Here is a 22,685-nt window from a genome sequence, read left to right as displayed (position 1 = left end):
TGGGTGGGGCTGTTGCAGAAGCAGTCTTTGCAGCGTGTATGAGCTACAAGACAAACCAAAGCGCTGGATTTCCCTGCTCTTCATAGGGCCTCCCAGGTCATTTGAACAGACCTCTAAGGTCAGTGTGAAGTGGCGTGCAATTCTGACAAAACCTCCCATGCCCACACTCCAAGTTTCTCAAGGCCGTTTTCTTTCCTTTTTTTTTTTAAACTAAAACTTTTGCAAAACAAAGTGGTCACAATATTGGGATGCTGATGACTGAAGTTAAATTATACCAGGACAGCCATGAAGTGAAGTGTGAAGCTGGGCTCTAAACTTTTGGGAAGTGGTTTACTACAATGGACAAAGGCTCCCTTAAAAAACACCTTTTACATTATTTTGTGTGTGTGTGTGTGTGTTTATGCACGCGCACACCAGGGGGAGTCGGGAGTTACATTACACACATGTGGAGGTCAGAGGACAACTGTAGGAGTCAGCGCTCTCCTACCATATGGATCCTAGCGGGCAAACGCAGATCAACAGGCTTGGTGACAAGGGCCTTTACTCACTGGGCCTTCTGCTGGCCCATAGTCACAGCTGAATCCTCCTGCCACTGTCATTCACCAGTGGTGCCTCACCCTCCCTCAAGGGATGCTGTCTACTCCCAGCCTTGTGAGAACGACCACATGGAAAACAAACATCCTTCCAAACCTCCTCAGTCCATTAGAACAGGACTGGGTGTCTGAATCTGTGCAGACTGTTGGCTGGTGGACTGTTTGATGGCAGAAAGGGGCAAGGAGCTACTCAGACTCCATGTTAGATTAGGGGACATGGAGACTGGGCACAGACATGAGAGTTAAGCCAAGGTCAGGAAATTCAGTGCTCATTGAAAGGACAAGTCAGCAGACTTCTGAGCATGTCTTGGTCCCAAGTGGGAGGAGCCAGCCCACAGGACCAGAGGCCCTTGGGAACAGAGCCCCAGTCTGCCCTTATTGGTTAAGACTAAGTGAACTGTTCTTGCAAGGACTCCATTTAGAAAATAGGTAATTTTTAGGATCAATGAAAATAGCACTTGCCCAAACAGGTATTAAGCACAGGGAACTTATTATCATTAAAGACACTGTGGGCCATATACTTAAATAGGAAGGTGGATATTTGTATAAAGGAAAGGACAGCTGTATCTAAATAACACAATAATGTCTCTCAGCTTAGAAACCTCTAGTGGTTTGAGTCCTCTTAGACAGAACACTTTCCTTCAGACTGAAGTGCTCTGTAATAATGACACATTATGAGTCTCCTGGAAGCGGCACACTTGTGACTCAATGAACTGATGCAAATTGAACATGAACAAAAGGACCATATAACTTTTATAGGTGGGGAAATTAGATGTCTTATTTTTCTAATTTAATATTATGGCGTGAACATTATCCAGGAAGGATTGATCAAACAATGGCTCATTGATCTCCGGGTTTAATCCAAGGGTGGAAGGGAGATGTTGAGTTAGTTTTCTTCTCTGTCATATTGCAGGATGGAAAACAAGCAGCAGGTCCATGTCGGTATGAAAACCCAAGCTTCAGAATAGTATGAAAACTGCGCACACCTCTGCAATTTTGTTGGATACATTAGGTAGTGGGGTCTTGTAGGGTTTGCTTTAAATTCAGCTTGGCAGTGTGTGTTTGTATATGTGTGTGTGTGTGCGCACTCTCACATGTGTGCATGTATGTACATGTATGTGTGTGTGTGTATGTGACGTGATAGTTAACACACAACGACAGTGTGGCAGAAGGCATTAGACTAAATCCCTTTAAGTAGTAGTTGGCAGAATCACAAGGCAGGCAAAGCTTCTGGCTTGGTTTGTCATCCTGCCTCTGTCTTCCCCTATGCCTGGTCCCTAGTGTGCTACAGATCATTTTATCACATGATCCCTTGTTCACATAACCACTTCAGGGTTAGATTACTTAGTGCTATCTTCAGAGGTGTTTGCATTCTGACCAAGAATCTCTTTAGCATAGATTTGATCTTGGTAAGACTGATTGAAGTTAATTTGGAGTGATGGAGAAATGTCACGCTCTTCTGCAGTCCCCCTGCCTAAGCACACTGCATAGCCACGGCGGCTTAAAAGGGCAGAGCAGGCCCCTGTGAGGTTTCTCTTCCTCAACATGCTAGTGATGAGGAATCTGTAGCTGACAGACTGATGATTGCTGTCCTATGTTAACTTCACCACAGGCGAATTTCCCAGATGCGGTACACAGTTCCACACTTGGGAGATAGAGGAAGAAGGTCAGGAGTTCAAGGTTATGCTCAGCTATGGAATCAATGAAAGGACAGCCTACATTACCTGAGACTGTGTTTCAGAAATACAGGGAAAGAATTATGTGAATGGCATTTCTCTTTTGGATAAACTAAGGCACGCTGACTGACTAGGCACGTGCAGTGCTTAACCTCTTGATCCTGGACGACAGTGAAGACGCACATTGTCCTCACTTGCACTTGTCGACCAGCCGCCGGAAAGGCGCTACTGCTCGGAGCCAATCCATTGGACTGCATGAGCTCAGGTATTAGCAGCGTCTGAGTGGCTTCGAAGCTTGGGCTCTAAGCCTCTTTGAATCAGGCATCTCTTTGGTAGGCAAAGGGTGGTCCCTGATTGAAGCCATATGCCTGAAGGATACGGCTGCAGATCTAAGAGATTTCTTCTGCCCGCTATCTAGAAGGTTAGTGAAGCAGTATCTTTTAGGAACAGAACTGCTTTATAGTTTTCCCTCGCTCTCAGACACTGGTGCAAACACATCACACATATTAGAAAAGCAGCATCGCGTGCGTGTGTCTCTATGAGCTGGAACTGCCATGGAAATATATACAGACGGGGGTTAAACGTCGGAGACGGACTCCTCTCCTCTGGAGGCTATAGTCCAAAGTCCTAGTACCCATAGGATCAGTCTCTCCAGAGCTTCTCTCCTTGGCTAAGGACCTTGGCTATGACCTTTGTGTCGGGTCCACACCCCAGTCTGCTCTCCTAATAAGGAAGCCAGACAGATTGGATTAGCATTCAGTCTAATAACCCCATTTAAACGTACTCATCATGTGCTCGTGTGCGTGCGTGCGCGCGCGCGCGTGCGCGCGCGCGCGCGCGCGTGTGTGTGTGTGTGTGTGTGTGTGTGTGTGTATGTGTGTGTGTTATGTGCATGTTGGGGGTATGCGTGCCTATGTGCCAGTATGTGCATGTTCCTTGGAAGTCAGAGGTTCATGGCTCTCTTCCTTCCTTCCTTCCTTCCTTCCTTCCTTCCTTCTTTCCTTCCTTCCTTCCTTCCTTCCTTCCTTCCTTCTTTCCTTCCTTCCTTCCTTTTCTTTCTTTCTTTTCTTATTGGATATTTTCTTTATTTACATCTCAAATGTTATCCCCTTTCCTTGTTTCCCCTCTGAAAATCCCCTATCACATCCCTTCCTACCCCTGCTCACCAACCCACCCACTCCCACCTCACCACCCTGGTATTCTGCTATACTGGGGCATTGAACCTTCACAGGGCTCCTCCCTTTGATGTCCAACAAGGCTATCCTCTGCTACATATGCAGCTGGAGCCATGGGTCCCACCACCAAATGAAGCTCAAGAAGAAGGAAGACCAAAGTAGGGATACTTTGGTCCTTCTTAGAAGGGGGAGCAAAATACCCATGGGAGGAGATACAGAGACAAAGTAGGGAGAGGAGACTGAAGGAAAGGCCGTCCAGAGACTGCCCCACCTGGGGATCCATCCCATATACAGTCACCAAACCCAGACACTGTCCTGGATGCCAACAAGTGCTTGCTGACAGGAGCCTGATGTAACTGTCTACTGAGAGGCCCTGTCAGTGCCTGACAAATACAGAGGGTTAGGAGGTGTGGCCTTTTGGAGGAAGAGTGTCACCGTGGGGTGGGCTTTGGAGGTCTCCTCCTATGTTCTGGCTCCACCCATTGCAGAAGAGAGCTTCCTCCTAGCTGCCTGAAGATACCAGGCTCTCCTGGTTGCCTTTGACTCAAGATGCAGAACTCTCAGCTCCTCCTGCACCACATCTGCCTGCATGCTGCCATGCTTCCTGATATGATAATGGACTGAACCTCTGAAACTGTAAGCCAGCTCCAATTGAATGTTTTGTCTTTATAGGAGTTGCCTTGGTCATAGTGTCTGTTCACAGCAATGGAAACCCTCGGTAAGACAACCTGTCTACAAACAGTGTCGGATTCTGAGACACTGGATGTTAGAGGTCACTTGTGCATTTGGGAGTACGGTGGTTAAGCCTCATCACCAACGTGGCAGGATTTAGTATCATCTAGAGAACAATCCTCTGGATACATCTGTGACCATGTTTCCAGGGAGTTTTAACTGAGAACCCCTCCTGGATGCGAGCAGAACTGTTGCATGGAGTGAAGTCCTAGGCCGGGACAAAACAAAAGCAAACAAGGGCGAGAATGAACAGACAGCAGCATTCGCTTCTCTGTGCTTGGTGACTGCAGGTGCGCTGTGACCAGCTGCTTCAACCTCTGCTGTCACACACTCCTCAGAGTAATGGCCAGGATCCTCAAACCCAGAGCCACAACAAAGTCTTCTTGCCTTAAATTGTTTTTATGAAGTATTTTTCACAGTTGGGGTGGGGAAAAAGTAGCCAGTACAGAAACTTGTTACCAGAAGTGGGGTTGTTGTGATAAATATGATAAGTTCTTATGGTAGAATTTGGATCTTTGAAATGGATTCTGGGATGGATGAGGAAGAGTTTGGAGCTTTGGGGTAATAAAGACACAGACTGCTGTAAGCAGAGGTTACCAGGCCATTCCAGGGGTGAGGTTTACAAGACCAGAGTGTGGAGAGACACAGATGATGAAGACCTGGCCCGTGAGGTTTCAGAGGGGAACAGGGACTCTCATCAGGAAGGAGGGACAGGCCATTTGTGCTGTCTTCCAACAAAGAACCTGGCTGTATGCTGCCCGAGTCTCAAGAAAAAGACTCAGGCTAAATTAAAAAATAATGGACTAATTCCTTCAGCAGAGGAAATCTCAGGGCAGCAGAGCATCCAGACAATGGAGCAACTATCGCCCACTCCTTTATCTAGGTTGACAGAGAAGGAACAACAAGAGTGTGTAGGTTGGTGAGGAAGGAGTCTGAGTGAGCTTACGGTTGTGGACAAGGGAAATAGGAAGTCAGCTGCTATCGTTGGAGAGATTAGCACCACACTGAATGAGAATGTACCCAAGCTATTGGACATTTGGACACTTCGTCCCTAGTTGGTGGCACTGTCTGAGAGGCTTACAAGGCATGGCCTAGATGTGAGAAGCACATCGCTGGGGCAGGCTTTGAGAACTCAGACTCAACATTCCCAGTCTGCCCTCTGCTTCCTGCCTCCCATTCAAGAGGTTAGCGCCCAGACTCCTGCTTCAGCTTCTGTGCATGCTGCTTACGGTTCATGACTTCCCTACCACGATGGACTCCTAGCCTTCTGGAACCATGAACTATAAAGCCTTCCTTTGGTAACTTACCCTGGTCATGTTTTTGTCACAGCAATAGAAAAACAGTGAGCACAAGCACCGTTAAGGAGAAACCGTTCGCTTTGCACTGGGCCAGTAGGAGAAATCTCCTGTTGTCAAGATTCCACCCTTCAGAGGCTCTAACTTGTGAGAATACAAATTCATTCAAATGGAGAGACCCTGAGCTGAGAATGGCACCACAGAGGACTCTTGCTCATACACAGCTGCCTAGGGTGGTGGTACCCCAGGCTAACTCTTGAAGGCAAGCAGATGCAGCTTGGGGCCCAGGGTACATCTCAAGCTGCCAGCAGAACTTGGGAGCCTTCTCCACACTGGCAGGTAATAGCAGCGTTGTCCCTCTGTGGGTTAAGAGTTCTGGAGGACCCTGCTATACCACTCCTGGGCATATACCCAGAGGATTCCTCAGCATGCAATAAAGACACATGCTCCACTATGTTCATAGCAGCCTTATTTATAATAGCCAGAAGCTGGAAAGAACCCAGATGTCCTTCAACAGAGGAATGGATACAGAAAATGTGGTGTATTTACAAAATGGAGTACTATTCAGCAATTAAAAACAATGAATTCATGAAATTCTTAGACAAATGGTTGGAACTGGAAAATATCATCCTAAGTGAGGTAACTCATTCACAAAAGAATACACATGAAATGCAGTCACTGATAAGTGAACATTAGCCCAGAAGCCCTGAATACCCAAAACACAACTCACATATCAAATCATTCCCAAGAAGAAGGAAGGAGAGGGCCCTGGAAAGGCTTGATGCAGCATTGTAGGGGATTACCAGAACAGAGAAGTGGGAGGGGGTTGATTGGGGAATGGGCGGAGGGAAAGGGCTAAAGGGAATTATGGGGAGGGGGAAACCGGGAAAGGGGAAATCATTTGGAATGTAAACAAAGAATATAGAATATATTCATCCTAGCTGCCTGGAAGTCAGTCTTCATCTAGCAGCCTTTAGATGAAGATGCAGAACTCTCTGCTCCTCCTGCACCATGCCTGCCTGGATGCTGCCATGCTCTGCCTTGATGATAATGGACTGAACCTGGAAGCCAGACCTAATTAAATGCTGTCTGTATTATAGGAGTTGTCTTGATCATGGTGTATGGCCACAACAATAAAACCCTAGGACAGAGTTCCAGCAGCATTAGCTTCTTCCTGAGGTAATGGACTCAAATTAGGACTTATTTATTTATTTATTTATTTATTTATTTATTTATCATACACGAATATACTGTTGCTCTCTTCAGACACACCAGAAGAGGGCATCAGATCCCATTACAAATGGCTGTGAGCCACCATGTGGTTGCTAGGAATTGAACTCAGGACCTCTGGAAGCGCAGTGGGTGCTCTTTACTGCCGAGGCATCTCTCCAGGCCTAGGAATGTATAATCGTTAAACTCGGTTGACGTGTTCATTCTGTGAAGTGTACGTGCCAGCACGTGGAGGTCAGAGGGCAACTTCCAGGAGCTGGTTCTTACCTTTCCCTGTGTGGATCCCGGGGATGGGTAGGGGGTGTCAAGCTCAGGCCGGCAGCTTTGGCAGCAAGCTGGCCTGAAATTTGGAATTTTTGTATAAAATTTCCTTTTATCAAATGGTTAACTAGGAGAATTTTTTAAATTACTAACCATTTTCCTTTGTCATTAATTAAATTATGTTAATTAAAATATGTACTCTGGGGTAGCATATTCCAAAGAAGTATGAATTTCATATTTGCTATATTTCTGCTTTTATTTACATGTAACTAATCCTCTCCTACTTTTTTATTTTTTATTTTTTGTGTAGCCCTGGCTGTCCTGGAACTCACTCAGAAATCCGCCTGCCTCTGCCTCCTAAGTGCTGAGATTAAAGGCGTGGGCCCCCACTGCCTGGCAGTTCTCTTCTACTTAGCAGTTTTTCATTTGGTGGAAAGCCAAGCTGCTTTTTTCTGCCTCCCGGACACTCAGCCCGGTGTTGCTTCAGTGTGTGTGTCTTAGACCTCTGGTCCTCCGTTTGTACGCACACTCCTGTCCAGGGGGAGGCTCTTTACTTCCACAGTTTACTTTTTCAAAATTCTACTTTAGATTGCAAAATTCAGGCCCTAAGGAAACCTCTTTGTTTTGCTCACGATGTGCCAGGCAGCATCTCGCTTCCGGTGTGTGTTTTGTGTCATGGCCTGTCTGCTGACACAGCATCTCCGTTGTTTTCAGTAAATGAAAGGAAAACATTTCCCCCATTAGCACTTAGAAGCAAAGAGGAACTGCGCGGCGCTCAGCACTTCTCCGGATGAGATAAGTGTGCAGGAGTGATGCTCTCCTCCGCTCGGTCAGTCGGCTCACGCGCGGCGATTTTGTACATTCGGTTGTTTGCTGTTTCCTTCATGTCTTTTTTTTTTTTTTTTTTTTTTTTTTTTTTTAATTTGGTGCCACTTAAGACATGAAACTTGATCCTGCTCAGGGAGTGTTTCTGGGAAAACAGATGGCTCTGCTATTTTACTTCGAGCAGAAAGCATCGCTCTGCTCTCAGACAGTAGCTTATGTCCAGACTGATATCAATAAACAGATTTCAGATCATGCATGGGACTGCCTGCCAGAGCCTGCACGCTGCCGGCGAGAACAGTTCAGATGAATTATGACAAAGCAAACGAACTCTTGCCAGAGCACAAACAAGAAGGTTTGCGCCCGGCTTGCATGTGAAGGGAGAGGAGGGGTGGCCATCTGCAATTTCAGAACGTTCTTTTCCCACAGCAGGAGGAGGCTTCAGAGCAAGCTTGATATTTTTCTGTCAGTCTTCAGTCCTTTGTTCAGAAAATCTAATAGTCCGTCCTAAGAAATTGGAATATCTTCTTTTTGCAGCCTGATAATGACAACACATACAAATGCTACAGAAATGCAACCTCATATTTGAAGGCGATGGCAGTAAAATATAAAAGCCGTACACTTGAACATTTCAGCTATAATTGACGCGGAAAAGCGGAAAAGTTCACAGCACTGCGAGTTTTGTCAATCCAGAGTCACGTGACTAGCACCACACTTAAGACACAGAACAAACCCATTATTCACAAGATTCCTTTGTGTCCTTTTGAAGATGGCTGCTGTCCCCAGGTCCTGCCTGGCTATCACTGGTCCACTTTCTGCGCCTGCGCTTTGCCTTGCCGGAGTTGCATGAGTGACGCCACGGAGATGAGCCCTTTGAACTGGCTCCTTCTGAGGCTCGCGCATTTGAGATTCCTTCATGCTACTGAGTAGGGTCCACACTTGATTACAAACAAAACGACTGGGAGCAGGGTTGCCCGGGTTTATAGGAAAGCAGCAGACTGTCTAGCGGCTTGGGAGAGTGGCAGGTGCTCCCACCTCAGTCCTCCTGACCTGTCCTACTGCGGTCCCGTGACGTAAGCCGTGGGACATCCTCTCAGCCGGTCGCCATGGAACACCTCGTGGTGTGACGTACACCATCGAATGTCTCATGCTTTTGCTGCCCTGAGTGAAATACCTGTGCAAAGCTTTGCATCTTTGAACTTTTGCATTCTTTCTTTTTTTTTTTTTAATTTATTTATTATATGTAAGTACACTGTAGCTGTCTTTAGACACTCCAGAAGAGGGCATCAGTTCTTATATGGATGGTTGTGAGCCATCATGTAGTTGCTAGGATTTGAACTCAGGACCTTTAGTAGAGTAGTCAGTGCTCTTAACTGCCCAGCCAACTCTCCAGCCCTGGATTTATTACTTATGGAGCTTTGGTAGGTCTTTAATTGGAAGACACATTCTTTTATCAGGCTTGTGTTTTGCCAATATTTCTCCCCATCTGGTATTTCTCTTTATCACTTAACACTGTCTTTTTGCAGAGCCAGGAGTTTTAAATTTTGATGGTTAAAATTTAATTAAATTTTTGAAATAATTGAACTGTGCTTTGATATGTCTAAGAAATGTATGTCAAGGTCACACCTTTTTCTGGTATATTTAATTTGAGAACTTTTATACCTTTAGTTTTGCATTTAGGACTGTGATCCACTTTGGGTTAATTTTTGTTTCTAGAGTAAGGTGTGGAGTGTGTGTGTATGTGCATGTGTGTGTGTGTGTGTGTATGTATGTGTGTGTGCGCGCGCACACACACATGTGTTTCCCCTTTCTGTCCCTATGATGTATTACTTTGGTAGTTCTTCATGTATCGAATCAGTCTTGTGCTCTTAGGATAGATCTTACTGGGTTATGGTGAGTAATCTTTGCATGTTTCTGCATTCGAGTGCTTAATTGAGGATTTGTGATTGTAGTCATAAAGGATGTTGCTATGTAGTTTTCTAGTCTCATGACGACTTTGTCTCCTTTTGGTCTTAGGGTAATGCTGGACTCAGAACGAGCTTGGAAAGTTTCCTCTTCCTTGATAGACTTGTGTTTCGTTTAATGAGACAGGTTTCACCCTGCCCCCCATGCTTTCCTGCAACTCAGTATACAGCCAGGCTGGCCTTGAACCTCTGCTAGTTCTGCAGTCTCCAGCCTCCCAAGGATTGGGATTACAGTCATAATCCACCCTCCCTGGCCTTTTTGATATTCTTAATGTTTATTTTGTAGGAATCTGAAGGTATTCGAGTTAATTATTCTTTAAGCATTTTGTAAAATCCAGTAGCGAAGCCATATGGTTATATGCACTTTTGAAGATGTTGATAATCCTGTTTTAATTTGGTTCTCATTTTAATACTTTGCTTACTTATCTTTAGGAATAACTCAGATCCTGGAAGATAAACTTCATTACTAATTGACTGCCTGAAAAACTTTCAGCTTTGTCAGATCAAGGAGTTATTTTGGATGGGCTCTGTTCCTTTTATCTGATTAAATCCATTAACTGAACAAACCCACTCATTTGGTAGGCATTTATTGAGCATTCATTACGGGTTAGATTTAGAAGGGTGATTTTGTCATGAGGTAATGTTCTCAGTTGCTGCTGCTGGAGAGGTGTTAACTGAAGCACCTGTTTATCGTCCATCCTCCATCTATCATCTATCTGTATATCTGGTTATATACTGGTAAAAATAAAGGTTTCCAGTCTTTAAAAATATTCATTTTCTTGATGATGATTTATTTGGCAGCTATAGTTTTAATTTGCCCAACTCTTATTTCCATAATCTGGTGTTTAATTACTTGTTCTTTTTGGAAAACTTGGTTATTTTCACTTGGCACTCTCATCGTTTGACAATATCCAAGAAGTTATGTAAATTATATGTTCTTTTAGAGCCTTTTGCAGCCGACATTTGTTCTTTCAATATTAATTCATATTAATTAAATTGTGACTTAGTAAAGAAGATTTGACCTCAGTATTCTAATTAGTAGGTATTTATTCTTAGGAGAATTATTATCACCATGGAGCAAGGAAAATTAGCACAAAAAAAAGATGCAAAGAAACTTTGGTTACTGACAACATGGTGATTTCCTCCTATGCATATTATTGTTACCACCCGTTAAACACAGCAACCGACAAAGAGATTACTCTTAGGTAGGTAAGAGAAGACCTTTTATAAGTTAAAAACAATTTAGCTGATGCCTAAACAGTTGGTTATGCTGTTCCCCACTTCAGAGAACTCTGAAATACTTAGTCTAAGTGAAACTCTTCAGGTAGAGAGAGGGGGAATTCTGCCTCTGTAAAGCGAATGAGAGTCTGCAAGCGAGAACTCTGCAGCAGGATGAATCGTTAATCACTCTTCAAGGTCCTATTCTTCTTATTGAATTTCTCTTTTTTTGGCCCAGTGACACATTCACTGAAAGATCATGATTCTATACAATTAATTCCATGACTATAAGTACTGAAAAAAGAGAGGTTATTAAAACTCAGGAGACTTCCGAGTTCCAGTAAAACCATTAAGAAGGAACTAATGTGGTAATAAAATGAAAAGCAATTCAAAACTTATCAGCCTAATAAAGAGTATAACCAAATATCTTATAGCAATAAAAATCTTTGGAAATGAAACAAAGGGGGAAAAAAGACCCTCCAGCCCAGATTAACAATCTGTTATGATGGGTTTGGCCCTCATTAAATCAGCCATGGTACCTTGAAGAGGATATTTAATTATCAGGTGATTTGTGACCATAGTCCAGGGAGAGTTATGGGGGATAGTGTTTTGATGTCCTCCCTACACATACAAAGCCCAGCCTCAGCACTGTCACCTGCCTTTTCTGTGATTCAGTCAGAAGCAGTTCGTCCCGCAGCGTGGGAGTGAGTTATACGTACGCATTGGAATAACACCATTCTGCCAAGAAGAACAGAGTATTTCATCTATATGAGGGGAGTCGGATGTCAAGAAATGCTTTGTGGCAGATGGCAATATGCACAGGCCTCTCATCTTCTTTTTACAGCCCTGGGGGGAAGGGAAGATTAGGTTTCTGCACCAGGACTCTAACTCGTTCCTACAGACGGCTGGCTTTCCTTGAAGTGGGCTGGCGCCCATTCTGTCTCCAGCCGGTGCAGGAATTATGGTATACACAGAGCGTCCAAGTCCCAGCCACTAGAAGCCATTAAGGAGCCGTCAGGCACGGTCAGAGTCACAGAGGTGCCAGGCAGGCCCCTGCTCTGTGCGTCCTCCCTTCAAACGCCCACAGCTCCTCTTTGGTATCGATTTCTTCTGTTACTCTTCCTCCTTCTCTTCCTCTGCTCCCTCCTCCTTCACCTCCTCTTCCTCTTCTTCCTTCTCCTCCTCCTCTTCCTTCTTCTGCTCCTATTCCTCTTCATCCTGGTTTTCCTCCTCCTCCCCTCCCTCCCTCCCCTCCCCCTTCTCCTCTTCTCTTTGCTTTTCTTTTGTGAGACAGGTTCTTACTGGGTAGCCTTGGCAGATCCAGAACTTTGTATGTAGACTGGGCTAGCCTCTGTCTGTCCTGCCTTACGAGGAGTGCTGGATTAGCGGCTTGCCTCCATTGTGGCCCGAGCTTTTGTTATTTTCCCATGTCTTCTTTGTCAGGTCTTTTGTCTTTTCATGACCCACCCTTTCTTTCTTCTGAATCTCAGGATTTCACGGCGTTAGGGTCCCCCTCTCCCACCAAACAATGCTGATAACAGGTGAACTCTGTATTGATCTCTAAGAATTACAGATTGTAATGAGTTTCAAGAACATTTGATCCAATTTCTTCATGTTAAATAACAGGCAACCGAAAAAGTGGTGTGTCCAAGGTCATAGAAAATATTTATGTTGGCACGGCTGGGAAAGCCACCGGTCCCAGTGTTTGCTCCCTGACTCCATGGCTGGTTACAGCCAAGGCCAGTTGTTGGGTTCCATAGCTGCCAGCAGCTATTATGAAGTAGGTTTCTGGAACAGAAGCTGAGGGATAAATAGGGAAGGGGCGAAAAGGAGAATGGCTAAGACAATATTCACTGATCAAAGCTGGAAACTTTAATGGCGCCAGACCTTTTAACAGTTTGGGCAAACCCTTCCCCCCCAGACTCCAGGCTGAGTTCCGGAGGAAGTTGTCTAGCTTCTCTTGGAGGTCCTCATCTTGACTGCTCCGGCAGCTGGGTGGATAACCTGCTTAATTCAGAAATTCCTAGACCTGGAGGAACAATGAACTTAACCTTTACTTCAAGCACTCCACCCTAGGTGGAGCAGGATCCTGGCTATCTGGGAGAAGTTAACCTTGACTGTTGTCAAGTACCCTCTTAGCACTCCACCTAAGGATAAAAATTCCTGCTTTAACCTACTTCCCTATTATGTCCAAAAGGCAGATTCCTGCCCGAAGCCAAGGATTGTCCTTGACCAAAGTCAAACTCAAAACCATGTGCATGATTGCCCCAATATGGTTCTGTACAGCCAGTGACTGGTCAAACCTCTAAACTGCTTGGTGGATGGAATCATATAAGGCCAGGGTATGAAAGTTTTCCTAGGCATCAACCGGAACTGCCCTGGGGCAGAGGACGAGTGTGTGTGTGTGTGTGTGTGCTTTTCAGCGTTGCCTCTCTCCAGACCTCCGCTGCTCAGTCAGGCTGGAGTTGCCTGCTCACAGGCAGCAGACACTGCTGCTCTGCTAGCTCTTCCCCATAGTTCCTGCCAAGGTGTGCGCTGGAGAGGCTGCAAGCCAGCTGCGGGAAGCCCCACCTCCTCCCGGTTTCCTCTTCCTGACCCTGCTCGAGCTGCTCCTGCATTCCTCTTTCTGAGGGGCTTGCCTCCATCCCGCAGTTTCTCAGCTGGTCTGGGCCCGACCTCCCAGTATCACCCACGCAGCCTCTGCGCTACTTCTGGAGGCCCCGCCCCCCCAGTTTTGGGTGTGTCACAAGCCTGACCACTTCCCATGACTGCCTAGGTCTGATGTGTTAGCTACTACCTGCGGTTCAAAGCAAACAGTGTCGAAATGTGATCTTTTCATTTTAAATTCTTCGTTAATGGGCACACTTTGTTTTTGATCTGGGTGGCACACGGGTCGCCAGTGATGTGAACACTCGAGCCAATATTCACCATCTTACCCGAATAGCCCCAATTATCTGTAGAGTGTACCCAAACTTTATCACATATATATATATGGATAGAGAGGGGGAGGGGGAGGGAGAGGGGGAGAGGGAGAGGGAGGGGGAGGGTGATTCTTCCTTCCCTAATATTGATCAGCTGCCGATGGCTCCTCAGGAAGGGGCGGGGCTTAGAGATCTACCCTACCATGCTATGGTTTTTGACTGGCTTGGTCTTGTGCATGCAGCTCTCCTGTTGTGAATTCGTGATTGTGACAGCTCTGTCACGCCCAGGGGACAGTAGTCTTTCCAGCTTCCTGCTCTGCTCTCTTTCCGCCTCTTCTTCTCAGATGCTACCCCGCCTCTGGTGAGAAGTGACCCAGAGCACTCAGCCCTTTGACCAGCCTTGCCCCCTCTCCCTCCTGACTGCTGCCCAGTGCAAGAAGAGGCTTCTGCGAACAAAGTTGTGAGCGCCCAGGTCTGTGGTATAAACATAAAGGCTTAGAATACGCTCTGCAGCTGGCCATTTAGCAAAAAAACAACCTCCCCCAAACAAACAAATAAACAAAAAACCCTCAAACAAACAAAAAACCAACCTTCCCAAAATAAACAAGCAAAAAAACCCCCAAATCCCCCAAAACAAACAAACAATATTAGGTCTCCCCTAAGGCCTATGACTAGGATGGTAATTTTTTTAAATTGAATATAATCTTCATTTACATTTCAAATGCTAAAACCTTTCCTGGTTTTCCCCCTCCCGGAAAACCCCCAACCTCTCCTCCCACCCCCTGCCTCCAAGTATATGCCCCTCCACCTGACCCACTCCCACCTCCCCCCCTCGATTTCCCTTTGTTGGGGCATCTATTGAGTCTTCACCTGACCAAAGACCACTCCTCCCACTGATGCCCGACAGGGCATTCCTCTGCCACATTTTTGGCTTGAACCATGTGTGCCCTTGGTTGATGGTTTAGTCCCTGGGAGCCCTGGGTGGCCGACATCACTGTTCTTCCCATGGGGCTGTAAACCCCTTCAGCTCCTCCGGACCACCCTCTAGCTCCTCCATTGGGGACCCCACGCCCAGACCAATGGTTGGCTGCTAGCATCTGCCTCTGTATGTGTAAGGCTGTGGCAGGGCCCCTCCGGAGACAACCATGCTCCTTTTGGTATACACTTCTTGTCGTCCTTAGTAGTGTTGGGGTTTGTTGACTGTTTATAGGATGAATCCCCAGGTAGGGCAGTCTCTGGGTGGCCTTTACTTCAGTCTCTGCTCCACACTTTTTCTCCTTTATTGCTCCTGTGAGTATTTTGTTCCCTTTCTCAGAGGAACCAAAGCACCCCTCACTTCACTTAAGTCCTCCTTCTTCTTGAGCTTCCTGTGCTGGGTGAATTGTGACTTGTTTATTTTGAACTTTTGGGCTAGCATCCGCTTATTAGTGAGTGCATACCATGTGTGTTCTTTTGTGACTGGGTTAGCTCGCTCAGGATGACACTTTCTAGTTCCATGGGATGGTAATTTTTAATAACTGCAACTTTTGCTATGAGTGAGTCAGATTCTATTTTGGAAGATTAAAAATATGTGAGTTTAAATGCAGCTGCTAACTAATCATCAGAAAATAGATATGGTAACAGAAGCCTGTTTCCTCGCACTTGATGAAATTGGACTAGAAAGCTGCAGCCCTAGCTGAGCTGCCTGCCCCATAAGGCCTGAGTGGCTCGTGCATGAATCAGAGCTGTAACCAGTGGAGATGGCAGAAGTCACAAACCGTGATCGGAGCCAGAACTAACGCAGCAGCTGCGGTTCATTCTGTGGAGTGAGCAGCGCGGCTTCTGCCTCACTTTGGAATACCCACGAGCGTATGCTCAGCAGGCTGGCTGGGTCTTGTTTGCAACTCCCAGAGAAGACATAACCACGGAACGTTATCTGTCTTGAGTGTGCACCCAAAGTTGTTGAAGTAAATAAGACAGGAAAGTTGTTCCGGACAATGTAAAAAGCATTTGGTTTTCTTTTCTTTTCTCTCTCTTTTTTTTTTTTTTCTGAGACAGGGTTTCTCTGTGTAGCTCTGGCTGTCTTGGAACTCACTCTGTAGACCAGGCTGGCCTTGAAATCCACCTGCCTCTGCCTCCCAAGTGCTGGGATTAAAGGCGTGCGCCTAGCTGTATTTGGTTTTCATAATGCACTTAGCAACAGAGCTGAGACCGCCTTGTGTTTCTTAAGTCATGAAGGTGAGGTTCACCCAGGTACAGGGTGTACATGGCTTCCTGCACTCTACAGGGAAAACCAGGGCACAGTTTTATACTGAGAAGGGCACCAATAATACCATATTCTAGTAGTAGCATCAATGAACATAGGCTCCTTTGTTTGAGTTTGGGCCGCACCCTGGGTGTTAAGGAATATAGGTTTGATGTTCTTTTGTTAAATGAGTAAAATCCCTCCATGCAGATTACAAAGGTGATATTTGTGAGAAATGGTTTTCTGCAAGTGCATCCTTGGTATTGTGCAGAAGGGAAAAAGACCAACTCCACGTGGATAACTGATGTGAATCAAACGGAGCATGCAAAGAATCCACGGTGGGATGGTCATCTACATGAAAGCATCAGGCACTTCTGTACCAACTGCAGACCGTGTCCGTTCATCAGAGAGGCGCGGAATGGACAGTTTGAGGGCTGAAGCCAAGCGGGCCTTTCCAGATACTGATAATTCTTCAAATGCCATAGTCTATATTTTTCAAAATAACCAGGTTGAGAATTATTTCCTGAGCAGAAAAGGTTAACACAGAATGAACGAATGTGACGGCAATTGGTGTGTTAGAGCCTACAGGCTTCTGATGACACTTTATTGGCCAACTCAAGTCGTGCGACCAGGTCTGATTTTGATAGGAAATGAATGAATGAAATCACTTACTAAACATGAAAGCTATTTTCCCCGACAGTGTTTGATGCCCCACGGCCAGCTCCGTGGATCTATAAAGAAGAAAATATCCTGCTTCATAACCATTTTGGTCAACATTGTTACAACACGCATCTTTATTTATACATAGAACCTTCTGAAATCCAATGGGACTTGGGTGTTGAGATCACGCTGGGAAATGTCTGTCTAGGAGCATGGACAATGATGGGTGAACCTATTTGGATATATGTGGAAAGTTTGGACCTATTCCAAAGTACCCCAATCTAAAACAAACCACCAAAAAGAATGCTAGACATAGGGCTGTTTATTACTGTTCTGATACTGTACTTTCCAGGGACAAGTAAGAATGTGCTTTCTTGTTAAAATTAGACCTGGTCAAGTGACTTGGCCAATAACGTGTCATCAGAAGCCTGTAAGCGCTAATGCGCCAATTACAGTCACAATTTCTGGCCATAGCAGGGGCTACATCAGAGTAGGGGCCTTGTCAGGTCGTACCTCTAAGTGATGAGGACATGGAGACAAGTCCCCTCCCCACCTCCAACTAATTCATAATGAGGATGTCACTTGAGAAAGAAATCTATTTTTTCCGGAATTTAGTTCTATTCCAACCAGTTCATAAATTGCTAGCTGGAGCAGGGCACTAACGTAACGAGAGGAGCATCACTTGTCATTGGTTTGAAGGACAAGCTGCAGGCTGTGGAGAGAGCATTGCAAAGTCTTGGAGGATGACAGGTGACTCGGCAGCACAGCCTTGGTTAAACCGTTGCCCCCAGTGACTCGGAAGGCCGACTATACATGAATTGATAGCTATAGGGAAAGAGGAGGGAAGCACAAGAGTAGCGATGTGCTTTGCTTTCTATTGGCTGACTTTGACAAGGTGTTTGTAAGAAACAAGGTCACAAAAGAATTAGCTGGGTTCCGAGCGGGAATTAATGGAAAGTGTGGCGCTTTACCTCGTCAGCAAGGCTGGCTGATTCCGGGTGCCCAGCCGGAGGGGATAAAATTGGGAGCGCCTCTTGGCAATAAAAATATATTAAAGCTGAGCCCTGTCGCAAAGGGCACAACCTGCTCACCTACCTTCAAATGCCACTCACCTGATTATGTTTCATTTACCATCCCATCATTATCCAAGGCTACAAAGGGGTGAAGTGTACCAGCATCAAGGCCAAGGAGGTCTTTGAAGAAAATTGTAGGTGTGGTTGTTAGCATCTGGAACTGTCATCATCTGATAAAAAGCAGATGAAGTCACTCTAAGAGGTGTCCTACAAAGGAACCAGCACAGAATGAAGAAAGGCTAAATATGAGAGACAGAAAATGACCCCAAACCAGAACCGGTCTGGAGCAGGAAATGAGATGAGATGACAGCCAGGCAGATGAAGGCCAGGGTGTCCTCTGATACCTAGTTACATGCACCACAAAGCATGATGGGAGAATGAGCCAGAGAGTGGCTTCCCTCATGTGCCACAAAGCATGATGGGAAAGCGAGCCAGAGTGGCTTCCCTCACTGGGCGCATTCCCCGACCAATGACCTTCCCAGGGTCACTGTTTATTTGGGGACTTTCAGAGAAGCTTTCAGAGAAACCGGTGCTACTGTCTCCCCGTCTCCCCCCTTCTCCGAGGTACGCGTTTCCTAGTCTACTTCTACAGATTGGGCGTAGAGAAGGTAGATAACTTGTCTTTTAAATTCATGGCCTCTAGAACAATAGCTGACTATCCAGGTCTTGTTCTGTGTCCAATCATTTCTGGCTGTGGGCTACTTGAATCCTTCATGATTTAGTCTGAAGCCTTAACCCCCAGCGGAATCGTATTTAGAAACAATGACTTTCAAAGGGTAGTTTGTGTTATATAAGACCAGGCCTTAGTCCAAGAAGACTGGTGGCCTTATAAGAAGATAAAAGCCACAGAGGAAAGACTACACAGCACGTGAGAACACAAGGAGAAGATGGCTGTCTGCAAGCCAAGGAGAGAGGCCATAGGAGGATTAAGCCTAAGAGGCCTTGATCCTGGCAGCTCCCAGAATGGTGAGTTACATCTCTCCTCTCTGTGCCACCCGCTCTGTGGTTTTCTGTTACAGTGCAAACAATGAGGCTCTACTGGAGATTTGAAGGCCACCACCCAGAGGTTCCCGACCTGTGACTAGGTGGGGATTTTGAAGTCTTCCTCTTGGGGAGAGAATAAATGAAAACAGCTGCATACTGGAGGGCCAGATGGTGGTTGCCGTTATGGTCAGGGCTCTGTGACAGTCGTCCATCATGGAAGGCTTCTTCTCCATGCCCCCCGGTGTGCCCACACGGCTCTCTTAGCCGAAGCGTTGTGAGTAGGGTGGGTGTTTCTTCTGTGCAAGATCTTTCTGTTCCATTTTGCTTTGAGACAGGGTCTCATGTGGACCAAGATGGACTTGGACTCCGGATCCTTGTCTCTGGCTCCCAGGTGCTGGGATTACAGTATCTACCACCGGCAGGCAGACGGATGGATGGTCTTATCTGCCGAAGCGCCATTTGCTGCTCTCCATCCCTGCCCCCCCTCATAACTGCAGTCCGGGACATCCAGATGGCAGAGTGTCGGTAGCCTACATTTCCAGCCAGCCCACAACAGTCGTGGGTTTAGGCAAGATGCAATATTTAAAGCCAGGGAGGTCCTGGGGACTTTTTATGACAGTGGCATAAACAAATCTGTCTTGACTGATCAAATCAATAATGAAGGTAGAGGAAATTTCCCAGATTCTCATGGAATTTGACTGTATATAACCAAGCCACTCAAAATATTAGATTTTATTCTTCATTAATTAGATAAAAAGAACTAACCTCAGAGGATGCCTGCCAATCACTGGGCTCCGATTTGTATTGAAAGGTAGTGCTATCGGAGCTTGCACGGAGGAACCTGTTCCATGTTAGGTTGTCAGTAGTGATGACAGATTCCTTTAAAAGCACTCACAGTTCTCTGTTCGCTTGCCTCAATATGCCCAGGGGAGGGCTGTGTGTAATCAGGGATCCAAGCTGAGCCTGGGCCTTGGTCCTGAAGCATCAGTTCCACCTGCTTTGGGCTGCAATGACACTAGAGGTTATCGACTCTGATAAATTCTATCAAAAATTCTGGGCTGTGTTGAGGTTAAATGCAAACTACAAGCCAGGAACAGGGTCAGAGTATGCACGACTCTCTGTAGTTGTCCAACGACAGCATGGCGATCCCACTTGATGCTGTTTATTTTTAGGACTTTTTTTTGTTTTTTTGGAGACAGAGTTTCTCTGTAGACCTGGCTATCTTGGAACTTACTCTGTAGACCAGGCTGGCCTTGAATTTAGAAATCCTCCTGCTTCTGCCTCCCAAGTGCTGGGATTAAAGGTGTGCACTACCACTGCTCCACTGTGTATTTTTAGGAGTAATGAGATTTATAAAGACCCCCCTATACCCTCTGTGATGTTGTAATAATAGGAGTTAGGATGAGCTTGAAACAGTCTATAGACTAGAACATGCTGTGAACTTGTGTGGTCCACACACTAGAGAGCCTCAAGGAAAGAATGGAGGGAATCAGGAAGGGAAGCAGAGCCTCAAGGGGACCCCTGGGAAGGGCTTCACACGACGGAGAGGGTAGAGTTGACCGTCAAATCAAGTATTAGCCTTTCTTCTGGAAGTTTCCAGATGTCTTCTGCCATATCTACTTAAGAAGCCATTTTGTACAACATGCCTTTTCCTCCTTCCTTACAACTGATTGGCCGGGTAGTAGTGGCGCACTCCTTTAATCCCAGCACTTGGGAGGCAGAGGCAGAGGCAGAGGCAGAGGCAGAGGCAGAGGCAGAGGCAGAGGCAGAGGCAGAGGCAGAGGCAGGCAGATTTCTGAGTTCAAGGCCAGCCTGGTCTACAGAGTTTCAGGACAGCCAGAGCTACACAGAGAAACCCTGTCTTGAAAAACCACACACACACACACACACACACACACACACACACACACACACACCAAAACAAAACAAAACCTGATCGCCCAAGGAGGGGTGTGTGTGTTTCCAGTTTACATGTGGAGCCTTCCTACGACCTAGGGTCTGGAAAATCAAACCCATTTCTCTGTGGTGGCAGAGAGTTCCCCAGTTAGATGTCATTGACAGAGTTGTCTTGCCCATCTGGAAGATTTATGGGGAGAAAGGGAAGGATAAAGCAGGTGAATATGGGAACAGACCCTCAAGACAGAGACAGATGCCTGCTCCACAAAACTCTTCATGAGGTGCCAGCCACAGGTATTTTGTTACAGCAACACGAAACCAAGAATCTGCCTTTAGTTAATTCTTTTTCGATTAGCAGGAGGATATAAAAGCAGCCAAATCAATCGTGAGAATTTATCAACCAAGTCAGTAGGCATTCTAGTTCTGTAACATAAAAACCTATGGATCTGAAGCTTAAGCAATCCTGCGCTAGAAGACAAAGAAGCACATAGGGCTCAGTGCCCTTTCTGCCTCATCCTCCCGGTACCCGTTTTAAACATGGATGGCCATGGGAATTCATCTTCAAAGGGCCCGACATATATTACCCCAAAATATTTTTGTGAGAATCTCTTCCTGCTTCCAATTCACTAAGTTCCACGAGGGTGCAAGAACAGACAGAGGAAACAGAGCACGCCCCTGCTTTGTTGGTGCTGCCCTCAATGGGATCTCCTAGTGATGTGCAATCTCACTAGCTTACTGGTGGTTTCTTTTAAATTAGTGTTGATGCAGAGAATTATACACAGCTATGGGCTAGCATGTGTTGTTGCCTGTACACAGCATGTAATGTTAAAGACAGGATAAACCAATATGTCTCTGCAAATGATGATCTGTGGTAAATCATGCAAAATATTTGCTTCTGGCTTTTTTGAAATATACTGTTTATTATGTATTGTCACAGTATTATATAAAAGACCAGAATGTGTTTCTCTTAGCCGACAGACTTGCTACCTATTGTCCAACTGTTCCCATGCCTTTTTCTCCCAGTTTCCTCAGACTCTGGTAACTATCAGTTCATCTTCAATTCCTATGAGAGATACTTTTCACATACGAGTAAGACCCTGTAGGATTTGTCTTTCTGCACCTGGCTCATTTCACTTGACATATTGACCTTTGATTCCAAAGGATTTTATTTTTCACGACTGAGTAATATTCTACAGTTAAAGTACAGTTCTTAAGAATAGTCACATGATAGGATGTTCAAGAGCCAAATATCCTCAATACTTCATCCTGGTTCTGTTGACTGGTGTCCTGATTTTTCTTCCAAGATGTCCCCTAATGATATGTGACATACATTTGATACATCAGGTGAGGGTTGGTCAGGAAACGGTAGCCTCTCTACATGGCTCTAATGTCAACTGTCTTAATAAAGGCAGTAAGGGCTCACACAGTTGTGGAAGATCTTGGGGACGGGAGGCAGAGGAAATGACTCTGGGATCTGAGGCAGAACATGGAAGCGGATTGTTTGTGTGACTCATAGGACCTGCTGTATCCCTCTGAGGTCCCTGAGTAGCTTGTGGTGCAGTGCAAGGCAGGCGGATGTCCAGAGCTTGCTGGGAACGCCTGTCTCATGTTTGCTGGGATCTGACACTACTCCCTTCTAGAAGGCAAGGCACGCTCCTTTCTTCTCTCTTGCCTATAGTGCGTCTCACCACAGGACTTGACTCAGAACTGTGCTGGGTGAGGGTGCTGGGAAACAAAGGTCCTCAGTTGGGTAAGCAGACTTTAGGAGAAGGTGGTGGTGACAAGGTGTGTAACAGACCGTTCCCCCAGAGGAATGGATGAGTGCTGAGTTTTCTATTGTGCTTTGGACGGCCTTCTCTACTTTAAGAAGAGAACTTGCTCATGTTTTCTAAGAAGGCCCATCCGGGTGTAGAGTAGAGATTACCTGGGAAGGCAAGGGGAAGTGTCAAGGGTTTCCCTGG

The sequence above is a fragment of the Apodemus sylvaticus genome, chromosome 16 (genome assembly GCF_947179515.1).
Source record: "Apodemus sylvaticus chromosome 16, mApoSyl1.1, whole genome shotgun sequence".
Lineage (NCBI taxonomy): Eukaryota > Metazoa > Chordata > Mammalia > Rodentia > Muridae > Apodemus > Apodemus sylvaticus.
This window is presented reverse-complemented; position numbering follows the sequence as displayed.